Below are 6,547 nucleotides of genomic sequence, written 5' to 3' on the forward strand. Positions count from 1 at the left end.
CTGCCCTGCCGCGGGAGAGCCGGGCCGCACTGCCCGGCGGGAGATCGTCGCCGCGGCAGCAGGGTCCGCTGCGACGCCGCAGACAGCGCCACCTGCCGCCAGCCACCAGGAGGGGCCGCAGCACGCGCGGGCAGAGAGGGCGGGCTAAAGGGGACGGGGCGGGGCCTGGCCGTGATCGCGAGATAACAGAAGCACAATTCCTGGAACGGCGGTCTCTTGCTACGGGGCGCTAGATGGGACAAGCTTTACTAGACGCGTTCCTACTCGTGGTTGCTTGGTCACAGCTCCCCCTGGTGGTCAGAGTTAGAGAAGGACTACTCCTGAAAAGTACCGGAGCGGTGATTTGGGTTTGTAGGACTTGTCCCAAATTGCACAGCTGAGACTAATAGCGGCTTTCTGTGGACTGAATACCGCTTCTGCTCGGCTCAGTTTTATAAAGGGAAACGTTTCCTTTTATAAAACAGCTGTCCCAAACAGTCATGGAGGACCCGCTAAATTCATTTTTGTGTTTTGTATTTTACCCCCTCCTAAATTGTGAGAATAAGGTCAGATTGTTGGTAGTAGAGCGATGTCGGAGGGGGAAGTGCAGCTGGGATTCCTTGGCGTTCCACCGTCTGCTGCAGCTAGGTTCCCACCCCACCCCCTTTAGTAGGCAAGGTTCATTCCCAGTTACCCTGCCCCTGCCCGGAGGCTCCTCTTGCCCTTCTGTGTGCTCCCCATATCCCCCAGTCATTGCCATTGCCCAGGAGCCGATTTGGCCATCGCTAGTGATCAAACCACATACTTACGTGTATTATTTTATTTAACTTTATTTCTTTTAATTTGACTAGAGAGAGACAGAGAGAGAGATGGGAAAGTGAGAAAGCAAGCCTCTAGATCCGGGACTCAGACCTTGGTTGGCCATGTGGGAATCCAATGCCCTTAACCACCACACCACCTGCCGGCCCCTACCTCTGTGTATTCTGATATTAAGTAACCGTGATTACATGTCATTCACCTGTAGTGTATTCCAGCCTGAAATGTTTAACTTGCCTCTATCACACCTTTAGTTAGGACGTCCATTTCACAAGAAATACAAAGGACAGAGGAACAAGTAGATGACATTACAAAGAGCTGGGCAAATACAAGAAGGGGAGCATTCTTCTGGACAGCTGGCCAGTTCTCTTCAAGTCAGAATCATATGAAAAGAGCTGATGCTGGATTAAAAGAGACATGAAGAATATAACCAGGAGATGCAATCCAAGGCCTTAAATTGGCTGACTTGGGGAAATAAACTATAAAGGACATTTTTGGCTCAACTGGAGACATTTACATATGTACTGAGTTAGAAGTATTTTGGGCCAGCAGGTGGCGTGGTGGTTGAAGTGCTAGACTCTCACGTGGCCTACTGTGGTTTGAGCTCCAGACCCGGCAGCTTGCTTTCTCACTTTCTCTCTCTCTGGTTAGTACATGTGTCCTATAGAAAAAATTTTAAAAAATAATAAAAATGTTAAAAGAGAAGCATTTATTCACTTGGAAAAATGGAAATTATTGACTAAAAAAACTGGTTACAAGTCAGGATGTGTGCATAGACATATAAAAACTCCTTTTTTAAGTTTTTGCTATAGGACATGTGTGCTTGCTAGAGAAAGAGAGAGAAAGTGAGACATTCCCCCTGAGGGGAATGCCAAATCCCTTCTCCTCTAGTCTTCTCTTGGGATTTTGGGCACACATGCACACATGCCCTGCGTGATTTGCAAGCCATGGGTCTGGGACTCGAACTGCACAGTGGACCATGTGGGATCCAGCTGTCTTCACCTCTACACCAACTAAAAACACTTTCTTAGAAACAACAAAATACATATTAATGTATATATGAAGATATGGGCAGGTATGAGCCAAGGGTTACAGTGGTGATCACTGACTGATGACAGAGATGTTTTATTTTTTTCTTCGGGCTGATTCTATATCCTATAATGTTCATGAACTGCTTCAGTAATAAAAAGATCATTTAAAGTTTAAAAATAAAAAAAGTTATTTTTCTGTGCTATAAACCAATATCAGGTTTTTAGAAGGCTCAGTAATACATAAATACATAAACCAAGTCTCTGGTTGTTAGGGTCCTCGAGGCCAGGAACTGCAGTGGAGTTGGCTGTGTTTCTCATATGGATGGCAGCTCACTCACTGGATTAATGAATTTAACGCAAGGGAATAAATATAAGAACTAGATTTAAGGTTAATGACTTTGTTCTGCTTATCAATTATAATTCTCTCCATGATGGTTTCATAACTAGCCAAAACTTAGACCAGTTATTTCCCAGCTGGCTGACACCAGCCATGCTTGCCTGACCCAGGCAGTGGTTCTCAGATGCTCCATGAGCAAATCCCACCCTTACGTAGAGCTGAACGGCTGGCCTTAGGAACACAAGTGACTAATACTATTTCCTGCACAGGTCATGTGCTTTCCTATCTTCTTATTTATTTATTTATTTGGAGAGGTTTTTGCTATAGGGCATGTGCGCTCGCCAGAAAGATAGAAACAGAAAGCAAGAAATCACCTCCCAGGGGGGATGGCCACACCGCAATCCCTTCTCCTCCATTCTCCTCTTGGGATCTTGGGCATGCACGCACATGCGCCCAGCGTGAGTTTAAGTCACCGGGTCTGGGACGCAAACCGCAGTCAACTACATGGGAGTCCAGCAACATAGCCATTATGCCATCTGCTGGTCCCCTTTCTTACTTTATTTCATTCTTGCTAATCCCAACTTGTGGAACTCCCTCCCTTTGTTTTCCACTTAGAAAAATCCTAACTGCCCCTATGGCCTATTTCAGATGTTACTTACTTATTCCTAAATTCACAATGACTTTGTTCTCACTCTGAGTTCTGGAAAAGTTCCTTGATTTCTGGATGTCATCATCACAGGCCAGTCTTCCACCATATATGGTCCCTTCGTTCCGAGTGAGGATCATATCTTTTCATCTCTAGATCCTAAGTTCCGAGTTGAGTGTTGGGAACACTCAACTTTTTTTTAACTTTAATTATTATTGTTATTATTTTCCAACTTGACTAGACAAAGAGAGAGGGAGGAAAAGCGAGAAAGTGAGTCACCAGGTCCAGGACTCAAACCTCATTTGGCCACATTGGAGTCCAGTGCCCTTAACCACCGCACCACATGGTAGTGACATTTCTTCATTGGAATTGAAAGTGTATAATGAATGGCTTCGTTATACACCTTTTTCTTTTTTTTTTTAAGAATCAGTTAATAAGTTACCTCTGTGGCTCTTTTTTGTTTGTTTGGTAAAGGGCGTGTATGTTCACGAGAGAGAGACAGAGGGACAGCGAGAAATCACTCCCCAGGCAGGACAGCCATGCTGTAATTCCTTCTCCTCCATCTTCTCTCAAGATTTTGGGCAAGCACACACATGTTCTTGGCATGTTTTTTAAGCTACTGGGTCCAGAATTTTAACCATAGGGGTGGCCATGTGGGATCCAGCTGCCTTAACCAGCACAGCACCTGGCTGGTCCATGCAGCTGCTATCGTGCCTTATCAAAACCTGTGTTCTTTCTTTAGTGGTAGATGGTGGAGGGTGAGGCACGGGCCCCCCCTGATCTGGGACTGAAGAAGCGTCTCGCCATTGCTATTACAGTAAATGCAGCACGATGGAGGGGAGCTCGCGGGAGATGGTTGCCCCAGTCCGTCCCCACTGGAGGAGGAATCTGCTGCAGGCAAGCTGGCATTTTGAAGCATCACAGGCAGCAAAAAGCCAAAGTCCAAGGAAAGCAAATATCTACAGGCTGAAAACAAAACAAAATGAAAAAACAGAAGCAATCGATTTTTTCTGAAGGAAGCTTCTAAGATTCAATTTTGTGTGTTTATTTTGGGTTTCGTTAACTCTGAGTTCTCATAGATAAGGAGTTTACCACGTAAAGGCCATTTTCTTCGTATTGGCTAGTGTGGTTTTGCCTCCAGATTCCCTGTGAAAGTCTGGTTCCTGCTGTCTTTGGGTGGGTCGACAGGGAGGCCTCCCACATCCATGACCCCTTCCTAATCTGGTGAAGTTTGCAAACCACATGAAGGGTCACGTTAGGGGCCGTGGAACTTCAGCCACAACTGACCGAGGGGAACTCCTGACCTACAGGCAACCAACCCTAACGGTGAATAATAACCTAGGAGAGGGTCTTTAGGGAAAAAATCTCTTCCCTAAAACAGATGGTAGAGACCAGCTGGGGCAGTCAGATTTCCTCTTGGGGGACTTAGGACTGCAAAATCCAAGGTGACTCGGTCAGGGTGTATTTACTTGTGTCCTAGAATGTAAGTTCTGTGAGGCTTGGTCTTTGCCTGTGTGTCTGCTACTGTACACTCAGTACGAGCAAAGCGCACGCAAAGAAGACTGTTCAATAAATGCTTGTTGAATGAATGAATGATTGGCCACATTGCTAGTCATTTTTTGGGGAAAGTATCAAATTTCTTTATTTGAAGGAATGTTACAAATTAATGAACTTAAGTGGATGTCTCCTACAACTTGTCAGAAATGTAAAGGAAACCGCAGCGTGCATGCACTGCCCTGCTGAGCAGCGAAGTCCCCCGTGGTTCTGGGGAAGGTAGCCTCAGGCTGAGCTCTCGTTATCCGTGTCTCCCAGGGTGTGTCTGCCACAGAGATACCCCGCCATGCCCATGTTAGTTACACGGGCACTCAGTTCTTTGATGGACTTGATCTGCTCGTTCAGGTAATGCGTCTCAATGGAGTCACACAAACGGGGGTCATTTATGGCAGTGGCCGGGTTGTGCAGTTCCAGCAGTGACTGATTCGTGTTTTTCCCCAAGTGGAATGCACACTCCATGCATTCAGTCCACTCTCTGCACGATCTGGTTTCTTGATTTCCTGAGGAATATGTGGCCATCTCCTTAATTCTGCAGCTTCGTCCATTTCTCATCCGTTCCCTCTCCTCGTGAGATTGGTGGAGAAAGTATTTAGCAAAGTCCTTCGAAGCCACATCATCAGGGTCAAAGTAGAAAGTCCGGGACAGGTGGACGCAGGAGGTGTAGAGCTCCAGGTTGATCTGGTGCTTGATGGCAGCTTCCCCGTCCTGGTGGTAGCTCTGGCGCACCTGCAAGGGGGACCTGGTCATCATGGCGGGTGGCTGAGGAGAGGCAGTGACCACAGTGGGGACCTTGCAGCAGTCTGAGGGTGCTGTGAGGTGGTGGCAGAGGACAGGACAGGCTCTGGGCGGCCGACTAGGATGGGGGATGAGCGCCAGGTTCAGTTCAAGTACTGTTGAAGCAGGAAACCGCTGCAACTTGGCGGAGAATGTCTGGCCGCTAGTCATTTTTTAAATAATTATTGTTTAAGGGACCAGCAGATGGCATAATGGCTGTGTTGCTGGACTCCCATGTAGTCCCACGGTTGGAGTCCTGAACCCTGCAGCTTAAAACTCACACCCAGCAAATGTGCCCATGTGTCCAAAATCCTGAGAGGAGACTGGAGGAAAAGGGATTGCAGTGTGATCCTCTTCCCTTGGGGGTGATTCCTTGCTTTCTGTCTCTGTTTCTCTCTGTCTCTCCAGTGAGCACACATGTCCTATAGCAAAAACCTCTCTTTAAAAAATTATTTGTTTCATTTTATCATTATTATTTTTAAAATTTGCTATAGGGCACATACACTCACCAGAGAGAGAGAGAGGAAAAAGGAGAAAGCAAGCCACCAGGTCTGGGACTTGAACCATGGTCAGCCATGTGGGAGTCCAGTGCTTTGATCACCATGCAACCTGCCGGCCCTTTTATTTTGTCTTTTTAAAATTTTCATTAGAGGGCTTGTATGCTTTCCATAGACAGACAGAGGGAGAGGCAGGAAACATCCCCCAGTGGGATGTGGTCACACTGCAATCCGGTCTTCATTTTCCATCAACTCGCTTCTCAAGGCACAGGGGCTGGGATTTAACCCACCCACATTCTGGCTGGCCATGTGGGATCTGGTTCCCTTAACCAGTATTCCACAGGACTGGCCCAGTCATGCTTTTCTTCAGTAGTCATGTTTTTAAAATTATTTTTTCCTCGAGAGAGAGAGCATGCATGCCCATCCCAAGAGGGTCTTCATGTTGCAGTACACCAAGCCTCAGCCAGCTAGGATCACGGACCTGTGTATGTGCCTGGCGTGCACAGGGAGGCCTTGGAACCCGAACCCAGGACATTCCCACGTGGCTTCCCAGCATTGTGGAGCTTTGCACTCCCACTGTGTCACCATGGCTGGCCAGTCGTCATGTTCATATTAGATACACTGACAGTTCTCAGGCTTGGCTATACATCACGATCACCAGGCAATTCTGGAAAAAGACAGAAATCCAAGTGTTGTCAACTGTAGTGAGACTTGTCCCGGTGTAATTAGTGTCCAGGTGATTCTGAGGCACATCAAGTTTGACGAAAGCCACACCAGAGCAATGCTTAACAAACCTCTGCTGCTCGGTGGGCTGTCACATGATCTGTGCAAATCTCCAGAGCTGGGTAGGATCCTCTCTGCTCTATGTCATGGCCAGAGACCCAAATTCTACTGATACTGCGTTTCTTTGAAG

At 47.0% G+C, this 6,547-nt stretch overlaps 1 pseudogene; it reads right to left on the reverse strand.

Moving 5' to 3' along the window:
* Positions 1-4,588: 4,588 nt before the first annotated feature.
* Positions 4,589-5,113, reverse strand: LOC102482722 (ferritin heavy chain-like; annotated as a pseudogene).
* Between the last annotated feature and the right edge of the window lie 1,434 nt (positions 5,114-6,547).

This window comes from Tupaia chinensis, unplaced genomic scaffold, assembly GCF_000334495.1.
Source record: "Tupaia chinensis unplaced genomic scaffold, TupChi_1.0 Scaffold000056_1, whole genome shotgun sequence".
Classification (NCBI taxonomy): domain Eukaryota; kingdom Metazoa; phylum Chordata; class Mammalia; order Scandentia; family Tupaiidae; genus Tupaia; species Tupaia belangeri.